General features: G+C 46.9%; 1 long non-coding RNA gene across 1 annotated transcript; it reads right to left on the bottom strand.

Moving 5' to 3' along the window:
* Nucleotides 1–18,639: 18,639 nt before the first annotated feature.
* On the bottom strand, nucleotides 18,640–19,341 carry LOC148378908 (uncharacterized). Its single transcript, XR_015855544.1, has 2 exons — nucleotides 19,218–19,341; nucleotides 18,640–18,848 (listed from the first exon to the last, which is right to left on the bottom strand). It is a non-coding gene; the product is annotated as an uncharacterized LOC148378908 (long non-coding RNA).
* Nucleotides 19,342–22,973: the final 3,632 nt, after the last annotated feature.

Below are 22,973 nucleotides of genomic sequence, written 5' to 3'. Positions count from 1 at the left end.
TGGACTCTGTTGGCACGCCGCCGTTGTCCGCGTCGACTTACCAAGCTTGCCATCTCCTCGTTCTCCTGGGTGACAAAGCGCACTTTGTTTTCAAGGCGACACAGCACCAGCGAGAGTTCTTCATTCTTCCTGCTCAGGCGTTTGTTTTTGTACAGGAGTGGCAGAAACTGGCTTTCTGTTTCTCTCAGTCGCTTTAGCTGCAAGCATGAAGTGCGGGATGTGAAAGACGCACAACACGCGGGCCAGAACGTATCCATTCCTTTTGCATCGGTTTGAACGGAATCGTGGCTTTGGCTCCCAATAAAAGACATCTACCAGGCAACCGACTCGCCGCGCCGCTCAACTAATAAGCAAGCGCAATGGGTGCCTCGCTGGATGGCGCGCATCAAACGTAGCGCAAACCTTCAAGCGTGCCGTCAATAAATTACCAGTTCATTGCGCTCTTCAGAAAGCAGGGCGTTTCGATCCTCCAGTTTCCTGATGACTGCGCTGAGCTCAGCGATTTTCAGATGAAACCGTCGCGTGTCCCGATCCTCCTGAGACTGAAAACGCCCCGCAACACACACACACAAGCACTCGTTCAAAGTTCAAAACTGTTTTTGTGCTACCTTCCTCCAGCAACGAACTAAGTCATGCGTACTGCAAGTGTGTGATGAGGTGGCTTACGCAATGAAGAGGATTGCTAGTAGCGGCGTTGACCCCACTTCCAGGGTAGTTTAGGCCCGCCCTTTGGGAATCCCTCAGGGCAGCGATCTGCTGCTCGGCAGCCTGAGTCTGCAGCTGAAGGCGGTGGACGTGGCCGGCCCCAGGGCTTCATCCAAAACACTAACCGCTCTGTCTTTCAGCTTGATCTCATCCGTCTGGATGTACAAACGGGGAGCGCTCAGGCAGGCGGGCAAACTCATTTGCCAGAATTGTGACAAAAACAAAGAGAGCAACCGGCCAATTTTTTTCTGGAATCGACTAGAACACCTTTGCTGTGACAAAAGCGAAGCGAGCAACCGGACATTTTCTTCTTGTGAAATAGAATAGAATAGAATGCCTTAGGTGTCATTGCACTGCAGGTATACAACGAAATTGGGAACATAGCCACGCACCGCGCATCTGATCAGTCCTACCAGTCGGCGGATCTCCCTCTCGCAGTCTCTCTTGGTTCGGCTCAGCTCCTCCCGATGCTGGTGATGAGCCGATCGGAGCTCGGCCGCTCGGGACTGCCAGGCCTGCTGGGCCGCTGCCAGGGCTTCTTCCGCGCTCCTGGTGGAGGCGACACCGCTCGGTCTCCCGACACCGCCGCGTCTCCTCCACCTCCGCCAGCAAAGCGCCCCCCCTCCTCACCTGAGCAGACATTGCGCCACACCGGGCCGTTGAGACCGCAACGGAGCGCCGCGACGCTTACTGGGGACAAGCTACACAATACGGTAGCGGCCGCATCGAAGCCCGACGTGGCGTGCGGATAGTCAGACACGGATAGAGCGGATCACCTTGTCCATGGAGCCGTCCCTCAGGCTGAGGACCAAGGCATTCAGTCGCTGGATCTCTCCATCTTTGATTTTGATCACTCTCATCAGCTCCATTTCATGCTGCCGCAGTAATGTCTCCCTGGTAATGGCTAACTCTTTCTGCTTCTCCTCATGGAGTTTGCTTTTGAGTTCCGTCATGGCGGCGGTGGCACGGTGGTGCTCCGCCCGCAGGTCCTGACTTCTCTCTCTCTCCAGACAGCTGACCTGACATGACTTAGACTTAGACAAACTTTATTGTCATCTTGTCTGCACATGGTGCATACAAAACGAAATTCCGTTGCATACGTCTTACAACAAAGTAGTGATATTGCAGTTGAATAGAAGTAACATATCCTATGAAAATATATATATATACATATATACTATATATATATATTAAAAATAAGTATAAAGTGCAGCAGTGATAATTATGCAATAGTGCAAGTAGGCAAAACAGTATTCAAGAGTGTGCAGAGGAATGCTAAACCATGTATTAAACTTCTATTTAAAGGGTTTATACAAGTTCAGTAAAGTTGGTAGTGCGAGATAGTGCAAGATAGAGGTCCGTAGTGTCATAAAGTACAGTTCTGTGAATGTGTGATGCAGAGTTCAGTTTAGAGCTCAACAGTTCTAGTGTTCAACAGTCTGATGACAGCAGGGAAAAAGCTGTTGCAGAACCTGGTGGACCTGCAGCGGATGCTGCAAACCTCTTCCCAGAGGGCAGCAGGGAGAACAGTCCATGGTGGGGGTGTGATGGGTCATTGATGATGTTACGGGCACGGGACATGCAGCGCTGAGATGAAATGTCCTGAATGGAGGGAAGAGGAGCCCCTATGATCCTCTCTGCTGTCCTCACCACTCTCCTCACGTTCTTCCAATCGGAGGCGGTGCAGCCTCCACACCACACAGAGAGACAGCTTGTCAGAATGCTCTCTATGGTGCTCCTGTAGAACGTCCTCATGATGGGTGGGGGCAGGTGGGCTCTCCTCATCCTCCGCAGGAAGTACAAGCGCTTCTGTGCCCTCTTGACCAGTGCCGTAGTGTTCATAGTCCAGGTGAGGTCTTCTGTGATGTGGACCCCCAGGAATTTGGTGGTGCTGACCACCTCCACAGCTGAGCTGTTGATGATCAGTGGAGCGTGGTGAGGCTGTTTTTTCCTGAAGTCGACGATGATCTCCTTCATCTTCTCCTCATTCAGGATCAGGCTGTTTTCTCTGCACCAGCCCACCAGCTGCTCCACCTCCTCTCTGTAGTCCAGGTCGTTGTTGTCTCTGATGAGCCCCACCACCGTTGTGTCGTCTGCTGACTTCACGATGTGATTGGTGGTGAACCTGAGGACGCAGTCGTGTGTCATCAGGGTGCACAGCAGGGGGCTCAGGACGCAGCCCTGAAGGGAGCCTGTGCTGAGGGTGATGACATCAGAGGTGTTCTGTCCGACCCGGACTGACTGAGGTCTGTTGGTGAGGAAGTCTAGCAGCCAGTTGCGAAGGGGGGTGTTGAAGCCCAGGTGTTCCAATTTTCCTACCAGATGCTGTGGGATGATGGTGTTAAACGCTGAGCTGAAGTCCAGGAACAGCCTCCGCACATGGGTGTTCTTCTCCTCCAGGTGAGCCAGGCTCAGGTGAAGAACGGAGGAGATGGCGTCCTGAGTGGAGCGGTTTTGCCGGTCGGCAAACTGGAACGGGTCAAATAATAGGGGGAGTCTGGAAACGATGTGACCTTTAAGCAGCCTTTCGAAGCACTTCATCATAACCGGAGTCAGTGCAACAGGCCGGTAATCATTAAATGAGGTGATTTGAGGTTTCTTCGGCACCGGAATGATGGAGGCAGTCTTAAAGCACGCCGGCACTGTGGCTTGGCCCAGCGAGGTGTTAAAAATGTCTGTGATGACCCCAGCCAGATGACTTGCACATTCCCTGAACACACGCCCAGGAATGTTGTCGGGGCCAGGGGCCTTACAGGGGTTGACTCTCCTCAGGGTCTTCAACACATCGGCGGAGTCAAGGCAGAGTACCTCCTCTTCCTGATGGGGGACAGTTTTAACTGCTGGAGTGCCGTTTAGTGCCTCGAACCTCCCAAAGAAGTTATTTAGACCATTTAGAAAGTCAGCATCAACTACACCCACCGGGGGGGGGGAGGGTGAGTTGTAGTCTGTAATCGCCCGTATGCCTTGCCACATACTCCTGATGTTTTTGACGTCGTGGAAACGATCCTGAAATTTTCGACTGCGGTCTCGCTTCGCTATCCTGATGGCACGGTTCAAGTTGGCTCTCGCTGTCCTCAGTGTCTCCTTGTCGCCAGACTTGAAGGCAGAGTTCCGCGCTCGTAGCGTTTGACGTACCTCCTCAGTCATCCAGGGTCGTTGGTTGCCCCGGGTGATGATATTCTTAGTGGTGCTGACGTCCTCGGTGCATTTGTTGATGTAGGCTGACACAGTCATGGCACACGCATGTCTAATCTACATCGGGAAAACTGGGAGGGAGGGAGGCAGGCAGGGAGGCAGGCAGGGAGGCAGGCAGGGAGGCAGGCAGTGTCTGTCTGTTGAGGTTTTCACCTTGTTCTTCTCCTGCTGAAGTTCTAACTGGACGTCCATCAGTTTGGTTCTCAGCTCGTCATTGGCGGCCTGAAGGGCGTCCGTTCGCTCCGCCTTGGCCCGCCCTGCCGGAGCTCGTTTGGACATCTCTTACTCGAGTCTCGCCCGGTCGTCAGTCAGAGATCACAACATTTGTACCTGGAGAGCACAAACGCAGCGCTGTTTTCCACTGGCTTCGAACTCAACTTCAATCGGTACCGTAACTTACAACATCATAAACATAGAACTAGCTTGACTTATTCATTGAATAAATGCATTTGGTTCTTCAAAACTGCATCACGCAACATAGCGTGACCGAGACGGCCGTTATCCACCTGCGTGAAGTTATTTGGTGAAATGAATGAGATGTTTAAGACACCATCGTTCTGTCTCTATGTAGATGAAGGTAAATAATCGATTGCTGAAGGTCCAAAGGTGTTGTGATAAACAAATAAACATATTAGTGATTAGTGACATATTTGTGATAAACATATTAGGCAGGATAATCACATATGTTAACGTGACTGCCCACACTGTATTTATTTATGGTTATTTGTTAAATCGAGTACTGTTAGACATGAAATAGGAAGTGTTTAACATAAATGGAAGACGAAAGGGGTACTCACCATTGTAGCTCCTGCTGGTCAATGATACGAGCCTCTTCTTGCAGTGGAAAACATACAGCCAACAAACACCGTGGAACCTAAAGGAATGAAATTAAACATTAACATTTAGCCTCAACCAACATTCACAGATACAACGCAACGCAAACTACACAAACGTAAATCTTTTTAAACACAATGAGTTGTACTTACCGTGTACGCTCTAGACGGTCCACTTGCAAGCGGAAAATAAAGATATTTCTGTTGATAATCGTCGTGTTTGTATCCGGTGTCTCGCTCAAGGCCATTGCGCCCACAGATTTGAATTTTGGCGAGAGTTCAGCCTATTGACGTCATTTCCGCGGTGTAATACCCGCATATCTGAAACGGCAAAGTTAAGAGTAGAGTTAAATAAAGTTTTTAGTCAACGCAATAATTTACAACCGTTGACCAGTCGAAATAATCGTCGAAATTTGGCGTCTGTGGCTGGAAGCAGACGCCGAGTTCGACATTCCTCCCAAACGCCACACTCCCTCGCTTTTCAGGGCTAAAAAAAAACAGTTGTAATTACCTTGTACGCTCTAGACGGTCAAGTTGCAAGCTGAAAACAAAAATATTTGCCTTGTTAGTCATCGTGTTACTAACAGCTGTGTCTTGTTTGCCAGAACTGCCGCTTTCCTACTTCCTGTTGCAAGCCACGCCCACGGATTATAATTTTGCCGTGAGTTCCGCCTATTGACGTCATGTCCGCGTCACATGACTGCGACGTAATATTATCTAAAACTGTTTGTGCGGTATTGTGTTGTTCTGTGCGGTATTGTGTTATTCTGTGCGGCGTCGTGTTGTTCTGTGCGGCGTCGTGTTGTTCAGTGCGACGTCGTGTTGTTCAGTGCGGCATGGTGTTGTTCAGTGCGGCATGGTGTTGTTCAGTGCGGCATGGTGTTGTTCAGTGCGGCATAATGTTGTTCAGTGCGGCATAATGTTGTTCAGTGCGGCATGGTGTTGTTCAGTGCGGCATGGTGTTGTTCAGTGCGGCATGGTGTTGTTCAGTGCGGCATAATGTTGTTCAGTGCGCCATAATGTTGTTCAGTGCGGCATGGTGTTGTTCAGTGCGGGATGGTGTTGTTCAGTGCAGGATGGTGTTGTTCAGTGCGGCATGGTGTTGTTCAATGCGGCATGGTGTTGTTCAGTGCGGGATGGTGTTGTTCAGTGCGGCATGGTGTTGTTCAGTGCGGCATAATGTTGTTCAGTGCGGCATGGTGTTGTTCAGTGCGGCATGGTGTTGTTCAGTGCGGCATGGTGTTGTTCAGTGCGGCATGGTGTTGTTCAGTGCGGAATGGTGTTGTTCAGTGCGGCATGGTGTTGTTCAGTCCGGGATGGTGTTGTTCAATGCGGGATCGTGTTGTTCAGTGCGGGGTGGTGTTGTTCAGTGCGGGATGGTGTTGTTCAGTGCGGCATGGTGTTGTTCAATGCGGCATGGTGTTGTTCAGTGCGGGATGGTGTTGTTCATTGCGGCATGGTGTTGTTCAGTGCGGCATGGTGTTGTTCAGTGCGGCATGGTGTTGTTCAGTGCGGCATGGTGTTGTTCAGTGCGGCATAATGTTGTTCAGTGCGGCATGGTGTTGTTCAGTGTGGAAAGGTGTTGTTCAGTGCAGGATGGTGTTGTTCAGTGCGGCATGGTGTTGTTCAATGCAGGATCGTGTTGTTCAGTGCAGCATAATGTTGTTCAGTGCAGCATGGTGTTGTTCAGTGCGGCATGGTGTTGTTCAATGCGGCATGGTGTTGTTCACTGCGGGATGGTGTTGTTCAATGCGGGATCGTGTTGTTCAGTGCGGCATAATGTTGTTCAGTGCAGCATGGTGTTGTTCAGTGCGGCATGGTGTTGTTCAGTGCGACATAATGTTGTTTAGTGCGGCATAATGTTGTTCAGTGCGGCATAATGTTGTTCAGTGCGGCATGGTGATGTTCAGTGCGGCATGGTGTTGTTCAGTGCGGCATGGTGTTGTTCAGTGCAGGATGGTGTTGTTCAGTGCGGCATGGTGTTGTTCAATGCGGCATGGTGTTGTTCAGTGCGGGATGGTGTTGTTCAGTGCAGGATGGTGTTGTTCAGTGCGGCATGGTGTTGTTCAGTGCGGAATGGTGTTGTTCAGTGCGGCATGGTGTTGTTCAGTGCGGCATGGTGTTGTTCAGTGCAGGATGGTGTTGTTCAATGCGGGATCGTGTTGTTCAGTGCGGCATGGTGTTGTTCAGTGCGGCATGGTGTTGTTCAGTGCGGCATGGTGTTCAGTGCGGCATGGTGTTGTTCAGTGCGGCATGGTGTTGTTCAGTGCGGCATGGTGTTGTTCAGTGCGGCATGGTGTTGTTCAGTGCGGCATAATGTTGTCCAGTGCGGCATGGTGTTGTTCAGTGCGGCATGGTGTTGTTTAGTGCGGGATGGTGTTGTTCAGTGCGGCATGGTGTTGTTCAGTGCAGGATGGTGTTGTTCAATGCGGGATCGTGTTGTTCAGTGCGGCATGGTGTTGTTCAGTGCGGCATGGTGTTGTTCAGTGCGGCATAATGTTGTTCAGTGCGGCATGGTGTTGTTCAGTGCGGCATGGTGTTGTTCAGTGCGGCATGGTGTTGTTCAGTGCGGCATGGTGTTGTTCAGTGCGGCATAATGTTGTCCAGTGCGCCATAATGTTGTTCAGTGCGGCATGGTGTTGTTTAGTGCGGGATGGTGTTGTTCAGTGCAGGATGGTGTTGTTCAGTGCGGCATGGTGTTGTTCAATGCGGCATGGTGTTGTTCAGTGCGGGATGGTGTTGTTCAGTGCGGCATGGTGTTGTTCAGTGCGGCATAATGTTGTTCAGTGCGGCATGGTGTTGTTCAGTGCGGCATGGTGTTGTTCAGTGCGGCATGGTGTTGTTCAGTGCGGCATGGTGTTGTTCAGTGCGGAATGGTGTTGTTCAGTGCGGCATGGTGTTGTTCAGTGCGGGATGGTGTTGTTCAATGCGGGATCGTGTTGTTCAGTGCGGGGTGGTGTTGTTCAGTGCAGGATGGTGTTGTTCAGTGCAGGATGGTGTTGTTCAGTGCGGCATGGTGTTGTTCAATGCAGGATCGTGTTGTTCAGTGCAGCATAATGTTGTTCAGTGCAGCATGGTGTTGTTCAGTGCGGCATGGTGTTGTTCAATGCGGCATGGTGTTGTTCACTGCGGGATGGTGTTGTTCAATGCGGGATCGTGTTGTTCAGTGCGGCATAATGTTGTTCAGTGCAGCATGGTGTTGTTCAGTGCGGCATGGTGTTGTTCAGTGCGACATAATGTTGTTTAGTGCGGCATAATGTTGTTCAGTGCGGCATAATGTTGTTCAGTGCGGCATGGTGTTGTTCAGTGCGGCATGGTGTTGTTCAGTGCGGCATGGTGTTGTTCAGTGCAGGATGGTGTTGTTCAGTGCGGCATGGTGTTGTTTAATGCGGCATGGTGTTGTTCAGTGCGGGATGGTGTTGTTCAGTGCAGGATGGTGTCGTTCAGTGCGGCATGGTGTTGTTCAGTGCGGAATGGTGTTGTTCAGTGCGGCATGGTGTTGTTCAGTGCGGCATGGTGTTGTTCAGTGCAGGATGGTGTTGTTCAATGCGGGATCGTGTTGTTCAGTGCGGCATGGTGTTGTTCAGTGCGGCATGGTGTTGTTCAGTGCGGCATAATGTTGTTCAGTGCGGCATGGTGTTGTTCAGTGCGGCATGGTGTTGTTCAGTGCGGCATGGTGTTGTTCAGTGCGGCATGGTGTTGTTCAGTGCGGCATAATGTTGTCCAGTGCGCCATAATGTTGTTCAGTGCGGCATGGTGTTGTTTAGTGCGGGATGGTGTTGTTCAGTGCAGGATGGTGTTGTTCAGTGCGGCATGGTGTTGTTCAATGCGGCATGGTGTTGTTCAGTGCGGGATGGTGTTGTTCAGTGCGGCATGGTGTTGTTCAGTGCGGCATGGTGTTGTTCAGTGCGGCATGGTGTTGTTCAGTGCGGCATGGTGTTGTTCAGTGCGGCATGGTGTTGTTCAGTGCGGCATGGTGTTGTTCAGTGCGGAATGGTGTTGTTCAGTGCGGCATGGTGTTGTTCAGTGCGGGATGGTGTTCAATGCGGGATCGTGTTGTTCAGTGCGGGGTGGTGTTGTTCAGTGCAGGATGGTGTTGTTCAGTGCAGGATGGTGTTGTTCAGTGCGGCATGGTGTTGTTCAATGCAGGATCGTGTTGTTCAGTGCAGCATAATGTTGTTCAGTGCAGCATGGTGTTGTTCAGTGCGGCATGGTGTTGTTCAATGCGGCATGGTGTTGTTCAGTGCGGGATGGTGTTGTTCAGTGCGGCATGGTGTTTTTCAGTGCGGCATAATGTTGTTCAGTGCGGCATGGTGTTGTTCAGTGCGGCATGGTGTTGTTCAGTGCGACATAATGTTGTTCAGTGCGGCATAATGTTGTTCAGTGCGGCATGGTGTTGTTCAGTGCGGCATGGTGTTGTTCAGTGCGGCATGGTGTTGTTCAGTGCGGCATGGTGTTGTTCAGTGCAGGATGGTGTTGTTCAGTGCAGGATGGTGTTGTTCAATGCGGCATGGTGTTGTTCAGTGCGGGATGGTGTTGTTCAGTGCAGGATGGTGTTGTTCAGTGCGGCATGGTGTTGTTCAGTGCGGAATGGTGTTGTTCAGTGCGGCATGGTGTTGTTCAGTGCGGCATGGTGTTGTTCAGTGCAGGATGGTGTTGTTCAATGCGGGATGGTGTTGTTCAGTGCGGGATGGTGTTGTTCAGTGCAGGATGGTGTTGTTCAGTGCGGCATGGTGTTGTTCAATGCGGCATGGTGTTGTTCAGTGCAGGATGGTGTTGTTCAGTGCGGCATGGTGTTGTTCAATGCGGCATGGTGTTGTTCAATGCGGCATGGTGTTGTTCAGTGCGGCATGGTGTTGTTCAGTGCGGCATGGTGTTGTTCAGTGCAGCGTAATGTTGTTCAGTGCGGCATGGTGTTGTTCAGTGCGGAATGGTGTTGTTCAGTGCGGCATGGTGTTGTTCAGTGCAGGATGGTGTTGTTCAGTGCGGCATGGTGTTGCTCAGTGCGGCATGGTGTTGTTCAGTGCGGGATGGTGTTGTTCATTGCGGCATGGTGTTGTTCAGTGCGGCATGGTGTTGTTCAGTGCGGCATGGTGTTGTTCAGTGCGGCATAATGTTGTTCAGTGCGCCATAATGTTGTTCAGTGCGGCATGGTGTTGTTCAGTGCGGGGTGGTGTTGTTCAGTGCAGGATGGTGTTGTTCAGTGCGGCATGGTGTTGTTCAGTGCGGCATGGTGTTGTTCAGTGCGGCATAATGTTGTTCAGTGCGGCATAATGTTGTTCAGTGCGGGATGGTGTTGTTCATTGCGGCATGGTGTTGTTCAGTGCGGCATGGTGTTGTTCAGTGCGGCATGGTGTTGTTCAGTGCGGGATGGTGTTGTTCAGTGCAGGATGGTGTTGTTCAGTGCGGCATGGTGTTGTTCAGTGCGGCATGGTGTTGTTCATTTCGGCATAATGTTGTTCAGTGCGGCATAATGTTGTTTAGTGCGGCATGGTGTTGTTCAGTGCGGGATGGTGTTGTTCAGTGCGTTATAATGTTGTTCAGTGCGGCATGGTGTTGTTCAGTGCGGCATGGTGTTGTTCAGTGCGGCATGGTGTTTTTCAGTGCGGCATAATGTTGTTCAGTGCGGCATAATGTTGTTCAGTGCGGCATGGTGTTGTTCAGTGCGGGATGGTGTTGTTCAGTGCGGGATGGTGTTGTTCAGTGCGGCATGGTGTTCAATGCGGAATGGTGTTGTTCAGTGCAGGATGGTGTTGTTCAGTGCGGCATGGTGTTGTTCAGTGCGGCATAATGTTGTTCAGTGCGGCATGGTGTTGTTCAGTGCGGCATGGTGTTGTTCAGTGCGGCATGGTGTTGTTCAGTGCGGCATAATGTTGTTCAGTGCGGCATGGTGTTGTTCAGTGCGGCATAATGTTCAGTGCGGCATAATGTTGTTCAGTGCGGCATGGTGTTGTTCAGTGCGGGATGGTGTTGTTCAGTGCAGGATGGTGTTGTTCAGTGCGGCATGGTGTTCAGTGCGGGATGGTGTCTTTCAGTGCGGCATGGTGTCGTTCAGTGCGGCATGGTGTCTTTCAGTGCGGCATGGTGTCGTTCAGTGAGGCATGGTGTTGTTCAGTGCGGCATGGTGTTGTTTAGTGCGGCATGGTGTTGTTCAGTGCGGGATGGTGTTGTTCAGTGTGGCATGGTGTTCAGTGCGGCATGGTGTTGTTCAGTGCGGTATCGTGTTGTTCAGTGCGGTATCGTGTTTCTCAGTGCGGTATCGTGTTGTTCAGTGCAGTATCGTTGTGTTGTTCGTATTGTGTTTAACACTTAGCCTCTAACACTTAGCCTCTAACACTTAGCCTCTAGCATCTAGAAGGTAAATAAATAGGAAGGAAGGACTCACCGGTGACGTCTTCGCCCACGTCCAAGCGTTGTACTTTGTATTTTCATCCTTCTGACAGTGGAAAACATAGCCAACAAACACCGTGGAACCTAAACGAATGAAAGAAAACTATCATTTGGCCACAACCAACATTCACAGATACAACACAATGTGACGTGCGGGGTTGAGGTTAAAGGTTGAGTGAAGGGCCCTCGTTTTAAACTACTTTTTTGAAAAGGATTGGGAACAAGTAAGACGTATTTAATTTATTTAATGGGAAGTAGTAAGAGCTATTGAATTTAATCTATGTATTAATTCTATTGTATTGTATTCTGTTGTATTCTTTTGGATTGTATTCACACTAACCCCACTAAAACTTCAGCCCACAAAAACTCGCCTCTGGCGCCTAGCCTCTGGCACTTAGCCTCTAACACTTAGCCTTTAACACTTAGCCTTTAACACTTAGCCTTTAACACTTAGCCTAGAAGGTGAATAAATAGGGTTAAAGGTTGAGTGAAGGGACCTCGTTTTAAACTACTTTTTTGTAAAGGAGTGGGAACAAGTAAGACGTATTTAATTTATTTAATGGGAAGTAGTAAGACTTATTAAATTTATTTAATCTACTTTTCTTCCCAGGCAAAATTTGATGTGCTGCAATTCCAAATTTCCAAAGTGAATGAAGGAATGAAGTCCTTTAAATTATGATTTTGTATAAATACTAGGCATTAACACAAAATCGACGGCACAAAATGGGCAGACTTTACTTGTTTGAAAAGGACTGGTTACAAGACAGACTTTTTTAATTTATTTAATGGGAAGAAGACTTATTTAGTTTAATTGATCTATTTTTGTTCCCTGGCAAAATTCGATTTGCTGCAATTCCAAATTTCCAAAGTGAATGAAGGAAAGAAGTCGTTTAAATTATGATTTTGTTTAAATACTAGGCATAGACACAAAATCTACGGCACAAAATGGGCAGACTTTACTTGTTTGAAGAGGACTGGTTACAAGACAGACTTTTCTGATTTATTTAATGGGAAGAAGACTTATTTAGTTTATTTAATCTATTTTTGTTCCCTGGCAAAATTGGATTTGCTGAAATTGTATTTTGCCAAATCTTGCCTTGAGACCTGATAGGAAGTATTAAACGCTTAGTTAAATCAATACAAGTTGGTAATAAGAGCGAGTAATGTTGGTTGAACCGATGAATGAAGGTTGAAAGCAATTTAAATTATGACTTTGTATAAATACTAGATATTAACAGAACATCTACTGCGCGAAATGGGCAGAGTTTACTTGTTTGAGAAGGAGTGGCTTATTCAAAACTAAGATTTATTTAATCTGTTTGTTCCCAGGCAAAATTGGATGTGATGCAATTCCAAATTTCACCACATGATGGTGCCCAATTTTGACTTCATAGGACATATTAAACACTTAGCTTGTTATTATGTTCAAGGTAATCAGATTTGTTTATTATTCTAATGGCCTCTTCAAAACTATTCTGGATTACTACTTTGGATCTATTCTACATTACTTGGCAACAACATACTCTGTAACAGATTAGGCAGTATAATCATATCTGTTAACTTGAGAGTGCCCACACTCAATCTACTTATCGTGATGTGTTAAATCAATTACTGTTAGACATTATTTGTCTGATAATCTACCAAATCTTTGAATTGAAGAATTTGTGATTTAATTAATAGCTTGTTGTTATGTTAAGGGTAATCAGACTTGTATATAATTCTAATGGCCTTCTTTTGAAAACTATTCTGAATTACAACTTTGGATCTTATATTACTTTGCAACAATCTACTCCGTGACAGATTAGGCAGTATAATCACATATGTTAACTTCAGTGCCCACACTGTATTTATTTATGGTTATTTGTTAAATCAAGTACTGTTAGACATGAAATAGGAAGTGTTTAACATAAATGTTATGGCTACTCACCATTGTAGCTCGCTCCTGGTCAATGATACGAGCCTCTTCTTGCAGTGGAAAACTTGCAGCCAACAAACACCGTGGAACCTAAAGGAATGAAATTAAACATTAACATTTCGCCTCGACCAATTTTCACACGTACAACGCAACGCGGCTACACTTCTGCTATTACAAACGTAAATCTCCTTAAACACAATGAGTGTTACTTACCGTGTACGCTCTAGACGGTCCAGTTGCAAGCAGAAAATAAAGATATTTCTGTTGATAATCGTCGCTGCTCAGTGGCTCACGGCCATCGCGCCAACAGATTTGAATTTTGGCGGAGGTTCGGGCAATTACGTCATATCCACGGCACATGACTGCGACGTAATACCCGCTTATCTGAAACGGCAGTTAAAAGTAGAGTTACATCAAGTTTTCTTGGAACCTAAACGAATGAAAGAAAACTATCATTTGGCCACAACCAACATTCACAGATACAACACAACGTGCGGGGTTGGGGTTAAAGATTGAGTGAAGGGCCCTCGTTTTAAACTACTGTTTTGAAAAGGAGTGGGAACAAGTAAGACGTATTTAATTTATTTAATGGGAAGTAGTAAGACTTATTAAATTTATTTAATCTACTTTTCTTCCCAGGCAAAATTTGATGTGCTGCAATTCCAAATTTCCAAAGTGAATGAAGGAATGAAGTCCTTTAAATTATGATTTTGTATAAATACTAGGCATTAACACAAAATCGACGGCACAAAATGGGCAGACTTTACTTGTTTGAAAAGGACTGGTTACAAGACAGACTTTTTTAATTTATTTAATGGGAAGAAGACTTATTTAGTTTAATTGATCTATTTTTGTTCCCTGCCAAAATTTGATTTGCTGCAATTCCAAATTTCCAAAGTGAATGAAGGAAAGAAGTCGTTTAAATTATGATTTTGTTTAAATACTAGGCATAGACACAAAATCTACGGCACAAAATGGGCAGACTTTACTTGTTTGAAGAGGACTGGTTACAAGACAGACTTTTCTGATTTATTTAATGGGAAGAGGACTTATTTAGTTTATTTAATCTATTTTTGTTCCCTGGCAAAATTGGATTTGCTGAAATTGTATTTTGCCAAATCTCGATTTGAGACCTGATAGGAAGTATTAAACGCTTAGTTAAATCAATACAAGTTGGTAATAAGAGCGAGTAATGTTGGTTGAACCGATGAATGAAGGTTGAAAGCAATTTAAATTATGACTTTGTATAAATACTAGATATTAACAGAACATCTACTGCGCAAAATGGGCAGAGTTTACTTGTTTGAGAAGGAGTGGCTTATTCAAAACTAAGATTTATGTAATCTGTTTGTTCCCAGGCAAAATTGGATGTGATGCAATTCCAAATTTCACCACATGATGGTGCCCAATTTTGACTTCATAGGACATATTAAACACTTAGCTTGTTATTATGTTCAAGGTAATCAGATTTGTTTATCATTCTAATGGCCTCTTCAAAACTATTCTGGATTACTACTTTGGATCTATTCTACATTACTTGGCAACAACATACTCTGTAACAGATTAGGCAGTATAATCACATATGTTAACTTGAGAGTGCCCACACTCAATCTACTTATCGTGATGTGTTAAATCAATTACTGTTAGACATTATTTGTCTGATAATCTACCAAATCTTTGAATTGAAGAATTTGTGATTTAATTAATAGCTTGTTCAGGGTAATCAGACTTGTATATAATTCTAATGGCCTTCTTTTGAAAACTATTCTGAATTACAACTTTGGATCTTATATTACTTTGCAACAATCTACTCCGTGACAGATTAGGCAGTATAATCACATATGTTAACTTCAGTGCCCACACTGTATTTATTTATGGTTATTTGTTAAATCAAGTACTGTTAGACATGAAATAGGAAGTGTTTAACATAAATGTTATGGCTACTCACCATTGTAGCTCGCTCCTGGTCAATGATACGAGCCTCTTCTTGCAGTGGAAAACTTGCAGCCAACAAACACCGTGGAACCTAAAGGAATGAAATTAAACATTAACATTTCGCCTCGACCAATTTTCACACGTACAACGCAACGCGGCTACACTTCTGCTATTACAAACGTAAATCTCCTTAAACACAATGAGTGTTACTTACCGTGTACGCTCTAGACGGTCCAGTTGCAAGCAGAAAATAAAGATATTTCTGTTGATAATCGTCGCTGCTCAGTGGCTCACGGCCATCGCGCCAACAGATTTGAATTTTGGCGGAGGTTCGGGCAATTACGTCATATCCGCGGCACATGACTGCGACGTAATACCCGCTTATCTGAAACGGCAGTTAAAAGTAGAGTTACATCAAGTTTTCTTGGAACCTAAACGAATGAAAGAAAACTATCATTTGGCCACAACCAACATTCACAGATACAACACAACGTGCGGGGTTGGGGTTAAAGATTGAGTGAAGGGCCCTCGTTTTAAACTACTGTTTTGAAAAGGAGTGGGAACAAGTAAGACGTATTTAATTTATTTAATGGGAAGTAGTAAGACTTATTAAATTTATTTAATCTACTTTTCTTCCCAGGCAAAATTTGATGTGCTGCAATTCCAAATTTCCAAAGTGAATGAAGGAATGAAGTCCTTTAAATTATGATTTTGTATAAATACTAGGCATTAACACAAAATCGACGGCACAAAATGGGCAGACTTTACTTGTTTGAAAAGGACTGGTTACAAGACAGACTTTTTTAATTTATTTAATGGGAAGAAGACTTATTTAGTTTAATTGATCTATTTTTGTTCCCTGCCAAAATTCGATTTGCTGCAATTCCAAATTTCCAAAGTGAATGAAGGAAAGAAGTCGTTTAAATTATGATTTTGTTTAAATACTAGGCATAGACACAAAATCTACGGCACAAAATGGGCAGACTTTACTTGTTTGAAGAGGACTGGTTACAAGACAGACTTTTCTGATTTATTTAATGGGAAGAGGACTTATTTAGTTTATTTAATCTATTTTTGTTCCCTGGCAAAATTGGATTTGCTGAAATTGTATTTTGCCAAATCTCGATTTGAGACCTGATAGGAAGTATTAAACGCTTAGTTAAATCAATACAAGTTGGTAATAAGAGCGAGTAATGTTGGTTGAACCGATGAATGAAGGTTGAAAGCAATTTAAATTATGACTTTGTATAAATACTAGATATTAACAGAACATCTACTGCGCAAAATGGGCAGAGTTTACTTGTTTGAGAAGGAGTGGCTTATTCAAAACTAAGATTTATGTAATCTGTTTGTTCCCAGGCAAAATTGGATGTGATGCAATTCCAAATTTCACCACATGATGGTGCCCAATTTTGACTTCATAGGACATATTAAACACTTAGCTTGTTATTATGTTCAAGGTAATCAGATTTGTTTATCATTCTAATGGCCTCTTCAAAACTATTCTGGATTACTACTTTGGATCTATTCTACATTACTTGGCAACAACATACTCTGTAACAGATTAGGCAGTATAATCACATATGTTAACTTGAGAGTGCCCACACTCAATCTACTTATCGTGATGTGTTAAATCAATTACTGTTAGACATTATTTGTCTGATAATCTACCAAATCTTTGAATTGAAGAATTTGTGATTTAATTAATAGCTTGTTCAGGGTAATCAGACTTGTATATAATTCTAATGGCCTTCTTTTGAAAACTATTCTGAATTACAACTTTGGATCTTATATTACTTTGCAACAATCTACTCGGTGACAGATTAGGCAGTATAATCACATATGTTAACTTCAGTGCCCACACTGTATTTATTTATGGTTATTTGTTAAATCAAGTACTGTTAGACATGAAATAGGAAGTGTTTAACATAAATGTTATGGCTACTCACCATTGTAGCTCGCTCCTGGTCAATGATATGAGCCTCTTCTTGCAGTGGAAAACTTGCAGCCAACAAACACCGTGGAACCTAAAGGAATGAAATTAAACATTAACATTTCGCCCGGACCAACATTCACACGTACAACGCAACGCGGCTACACTTCTGCTATTACAAACGTAAATCTCCTTAAACACAACGAGTGTTACTTACCGTGTACGCTCTAGGCAAAATTGGATGTGATGCAATTCCAAATCTATCTGAAACGGCAGTTAAAAGTAGAGTTACATCAAGTTTTCTTTTTTAATCAACACAATCATTTACAACCGTTGACCAGAAAGAATCGTCGAAATTCGACGTCCCCCACAAACGCCACGCTCACTCGCTTTTCAGGGCAACAAAAGTACTTCTTTTTAAAAACGATGAGTTGTACTTACCGTGTACGCTCTGGACGGTCCAGTTGCAAGCAGAAAACAAAAATATTTCTCTTGTTAGTCGTATGTTACCATCCGCTGTGTCTTTGTCAACATCGCCGCCATTTTCCTACTTCCTGCTGCGAGCCACGCCCACGGATTTAAATTTGGGCGGAAGCTCTTTCCATTGGCGTCGTTTTCGCGTATAGCAAATCCGATTGGTTGGGAAGGGGGCACGGTTATGCAGCCGAGGAGTCCTGTGATCGGTGGGATGTAAAGTAGGCGTCGACGTCACGTCCGCGTCACGTGACCACGACGTGGCAGACGTCAAATAGCAACCGCTGTTTTGTTTAGTAGACTTACAGTTGTTATGCATTGACATAATGGCGCACACACCAAATAGATTTAAATAAATTAAATAATTCTTCTGCCCACTCTCTTTTAAACAAGTTAACTCTCCCCGCGGATTTGAATTCCGGCGAAAGTTACGCCCATCGACGTCACGTATGTCACGTGACCACGACGTGGCAGATGTCATATAGCAACCGCTGTTTTGTTTAGTAGATTTACAGTTGTTATGCATTGGCATAATGGTGTGCACTCAAAATAGATTTAAATAAATTAAATATTTCTTCTGCCTACTCCCTTTTAAACAAGTTAACTCTGCCCACGTCCATTGACGTCTTGTCTGCGTCACGTGACCACGACGTAGCGACGTCATATAGTAACCGCTGTTTTGACCAGTAGACTTAGTTATTATGCGTTGACATAATGGCGCACTGGTTAGCATGGCCACCTCTTAAGCATGATGATGCGGGTTCGACGCCTGATCAATGTTAGCATGGAGTGAGCTGAAGTGCATGGCGCTGAAGATTTGAATCTTTGAAATGCGCTGAGGTCTGACATATCAGGCAGAATGGTTTGCCATCACGTTCAACAAAAAATAGAAACTTTCCCACTCTGATTAAAACGTCCTGTGTTCATCTACGTATTTTCGTTTTGCTGTGCATCTTTTCCCTGCCATTTCGAGAGCCCAATTGACACTCATAGTTTAAAGAAATGTGTTTGCCCATCCTACTTTGTGGAATTTCACCACATGCGCTTTTGACCAAAATACCAAATTGAACTCAAGTGAAGCCAACACGCACAACCCCCCCCCCCCCACACACACACACACACACACACACAAATGTTGATATGAACATAAAAGAGCCGCATGCGGTTCGGGAGTTGCGGCTTGGCCAAACCTGTACTATACAACTTTATTTGTATAAAATTTTCACAACAGCTGTCACACAAACAAAGCGGGAAAAACCGAAGACGTGCGTGTTCCGCCCACGCTGGATTTATTTGCACCTTTGAAAAGACACCGTATTGCCGCAGATGTGGCAAAGAGTACTTTTGGGCATCTGAGACGGAAGGTTGTCCAAAGCATCACGTCACCTGCTCTGGTAGGCATGGTGGTGGGACGTTGAGGTCAACCGCTTTGGGGTTGGCTGACTCTTTGATCGCAGGATGCCACACACTTGAAGACAGAAGCAGAAAAGCAGAGCTAAATGCAAAATGTACTCACCGGTGACTCCAATTTTTTTCCCCCCTGAAGAAACAGCTGGACGGGTGGCCCCGGCTGGCCAGTGGGACTCTTGTTATTCTGACCCTTTTTAGTGCGCGTTTGGGGCAACAACCGTTTTTTGTGGCGCTCTCTTCTGGTTCAAAAGTGCCCTGCATGTGAATTTGCTTTTCCTGCCTTCTGATTGGATGAGCGCCGGTGTGACGCGGTGCCTCTGTCACCGTGGCGGGGGGTATACGTTGGCATCGGAGCGTCTGCCAACGTCTGAGACCGGCTGGCAGTGTATCGGAGGTGTCGAGTGCGGTGCCGCTGGAGCTCACTCACCAGCTGGTGTTAGGGCCACAGAATGAAGGCCAAGGAGAAGAATAGAAAGAGAAACAGAAACTTCTCCTCCAATTGTTTGATTTGTCTCTTCTGAGCTTCGATGAATTCTTTCAGCTCTTTGTTCCTCTAGGACGGACAAATGGAAAGTGGCATTCAAAAGCCAGTAAGCGTGCAAGTAAGTGCCGGGCTGGCTTTGGGCCCTTACCTGTTGCGCGCTGTGCAGCAGATCCATTCTCTCTTGGAGGATGCAAGCGTCGCGCTCCCTCAACTCGCACATCAGGGCTCGCTTCCATTGGTCCACGGCGCTCCTAAGCTCTTCTCTCTGATCCGCCGTCAGCACGTCATTCACGCCAGCGTGGCTGGCTTTTTCGCCGTCCGTGGCGGGGCAGTCCCGCTGCGGTAGCGCCTCGTACAACATGGCCTCCAGCTCCAGGATCCTCTGGGCCGCAATCCTCGTCCATCAGTGGTCCGGCGGGAGATTTGAGGGCGGCTTACCTTATGAGCCTGGTCCATGGAACACTTCCTGAAGTCCAACTCTTCATCCAGGTAGCCCTTCTGCTTGCAGAACATATCCTAGCACAGCTCAAGGTCAGAATTGTTGGGGCACATTGCCGGAGTTCCCCTTGGCTGATGTCGCGTGTCTGTCTACCTTCTCACTTTCAATGTCCAACATCTTCTGTTGAAGTGTTGACTTGGTCACTTTGATGTATTCTAACCACTGAGGAAAGGCTGCTGTCACATAAGCAGAATGCGAGAGCGTGCGTGGACGTGCGCGTTACCTTCTCGGCTAGGGTGAGAAGGGTCCTGGCGTGAATCACGACCACCTGCTCCTCGTTGGTGAGATTCTGCAAGAGCCCAAAGGCACAGCGTCAACAAGCTTCTTTCAGCGCAAAGCCTTCCAAAAGTCACATTTGAGCCGCCGAGTCTCGTGGAGTGCGAACATAAGGAGTTCGACATACACTTACGGCGTTATAGCCCAGGATGTCCAGCTTCTTCATCAGATCACTGATGACGATGTCCGGGGGAAAGGCGCAAGGAGCAATGTAAGGTGTTCTGGGACCTCGGGTTAAGGTTAGGGTTGCGAGGGACGCCTTACGTACGCTCACGCCCTCGGCCTCGCAGTAGATCTGCAAAGGGCTGAGGCCGTCTGGGAAACGGACTTGCAGAAACTTCAAGACGGGGGAGCGCCACTCCCTCTCCTGAAAGGCAGAGGCATGCATCCGTCCGTCCGTCCGTCCGTCCGTCCGTCACATCTCTGGCCTCAACACGCTTGTGCGAGTCTTCCCACCTCCAGCTCCAGGATGCGGAACTCAAGCAGTTCGTTTTGGTCTCGGATATCCTGGATGTGCTCTTTCAGACGCGCTTCTTCCGCCTCCATCCGCCTGACCTGAAAAGACAGTCAGACCTCATCTGCGGGGCTTCCCGACAGGTGTGACGCCAAGCGACTCCGCCCAGCGCCTTTCTTTCCGTCACCTTTTCGGCCAACTGCTGATTGCTCTGACGCAGCAGCTGCTTCTCCTCCACCCACTTGACATTCTAGAAGAGACAAACGCGTGGACAGCTTTGGAATGTTGTGTCATTTTCATCCACAAATTCTTTGGTTGACTGGAAAATGACATTTGCTTTTCTCCGCATTTTCCCAGCCACGTTCGGGGGGGGGGGGGGGGGGGGGGGGGGTTGGTCCAGTAATGCCAGACGGATGAGTGACTGAAGAATGTAGCTATTTTGTCTGAGAAAAAGGTGTGCTCATTGATGAGCTTACCTGTCCTTGTTGCTTCAGCGCTGACTCCAGATCTGCTACTCTGCTTTGATAGTGACCCATTTCTACCATCAGCTTTTCTCTGGTCTGAAAGGAGGAGGAGGGAGGCTCCTCCTCCTCCTTTCAGACCAGAGAACACCCGAGGCTGGGTGAGAACGGGGAGGCTGCGACCCGGCCGGGGGTTGCGGGAAGGGGCGCCACCTTGATCTCCTTCTCGGCGTCGTAGTCCCCTTTCGCTGGTCTGGGCTAGCAGAGCGTAGGCTCGTTGCAGCGCTTGATATTCTTGCGTCAGCTGGCGGTAGCGAAGCTCCGCCTCTTCATGCACACACCAATGCAACACAGCACTAGTACCAGAATCAGTCAGACCGGCGACAAAGCACCCGCGACGCAAAGACGAGTCCGATTCCAGGCTGAAGAGGAATGTTTGGTGCCAATACGCTGGCAGAAATGGCGGGCTACCTCTTCGGGTTCCGTGTCGGGGGTTCTGTCGGTGTGAAAAGACAAGGACGATCCGTCCGAGTCCACCAACACGTCTTCGTCGTAGCCGTAAAATGTTTCGATGACCTGCGGGCGCGGAAGCGAACATCTCTCTGAACAAACTGAAGCGACACCTCACGATGAATCGACGAGAGGAACGATAGCGAGAAAAAGGCCATTTCATCTTGCGCAACACCAAGCAGCCGCAAACAAACAGACTCACCTTGCAGGACCTCACGCTTTGTTCCTCCTCAGAGATTCTCGACGTCGGTATCGTAGCAGCAAATCTCTCTCCTGTCGACACAAATAATCCGCCTTTGAGATTCTTTGGATGCAAAGGGAACGAACGGCTCCGGCGCAGAAACAAACGCGACTCACAATGACATTTCTGACATGAGCTCCTGTCTCCAGAGCCTGAAAAACACGTCACCGGCGATGATTGGAGGGACGCTCGTCTTTTCCAAAAGTGACAACTACAGGGTGTGTCAGGGTTTTCCAGATTATCTTTATCGTATCATTGTGTTGCTTTGACTTTGACTGCGACCTGTAATAAATAATATTATTTATCCCTTATTTATCCCTATCGCTTATCCCTTCCTACACAAAGTCGTAAAACACCCCTTGCTATGTTTTGACTAGAGGTCAAGGGCTTCCTCTATTCAATCCACTCTTACACCCACCCTGTTTCTCTTAATTAAAATGCTCGTGCAGGAGCCGAGAGTCAGACTTCATTCGTACAACGGATGGACTCTCCACCTGCAGGTGTCCAAAAGAACTTACTTGTCTCCCGTGTGGTTCTTGCAAAATAAGTTGGAGCGAGCGCAACTCTAACAGGGTGCATTTTGCCACTAGCTGCCTACGGACAATGACGTCGCGCTCGCGGCTCATGGTTGACGGGCTGAGCAGCCGGGCAAGTCCGTCGTTTTCAGCGCACAGCGAGTGGCAAAGGCGCTGACAAAACGGGAGCTTTGAGCTGCTGAAAACGGCAAAACAAGTCTAAAGCGTGTTCAAACGCGTGCGCACAATGCTCCTGCTTGAAAGGTCGGAATTTAAGGGGCCAATTTTTTGGATGGCGGCCGCCGGCCAAGCTTTGGACGGAAAAGGTTTCCTGGCGACAGCGAGCGAGCGCGGCGCTGCCGTACGTGCACCGAGTCGCCTGCCTGAAGACCTTGGACAAGTCGTCGATGATGTGCCGCTGCTCCACAACTTGAAGGAACTCCATTTCACCGTCCTGCTGGCCGCAACCGCGGTCCAGGTCATTGAGCGAACTAGGCCTTCTCTGTGGAACACAAATGCAGTGGACTCTGTTGGCACGCCGCCGTTGTCCGCGTCGACTTACCAAGCTTGCCATCTCCTCGTTCTCCTGGGTGACAAAGCGCACTTTGTTTTCAAGGCGACACAGCACCAGCGAGAGTTCTTCATTCTTCCTGCTCAGGCGTTTGTTTTTGTACAGGAGTGGCAGAAACTGGCTTTCTGTTTCTCTCAGTCGCTTTAGCTGCAAGCATGAAGTGCGGGATGTG

Source organism: Syngnathus floridae, unplaced genomic scaffold (assembly GCF_059516105.1).
Source record: "Syngnathus floridae isolate MCC-2025c unplaced genomic scaffold, RoL_Sflo_1.0 HiC_scaffold_24, whole genome shotgun sequence".
Lineage (NCBI taxonomy): Eukaryota > Metazoa > Chordata > Actinopteri > Syngnathiformes > Syngnathidae > Syngnathus > Syngnathus floridae.
The sequence above is the reverse complement of the archived record's forward strand: the minus strand, read 5'-3'. Positions and strand labels throughout refer to the sequence as shown.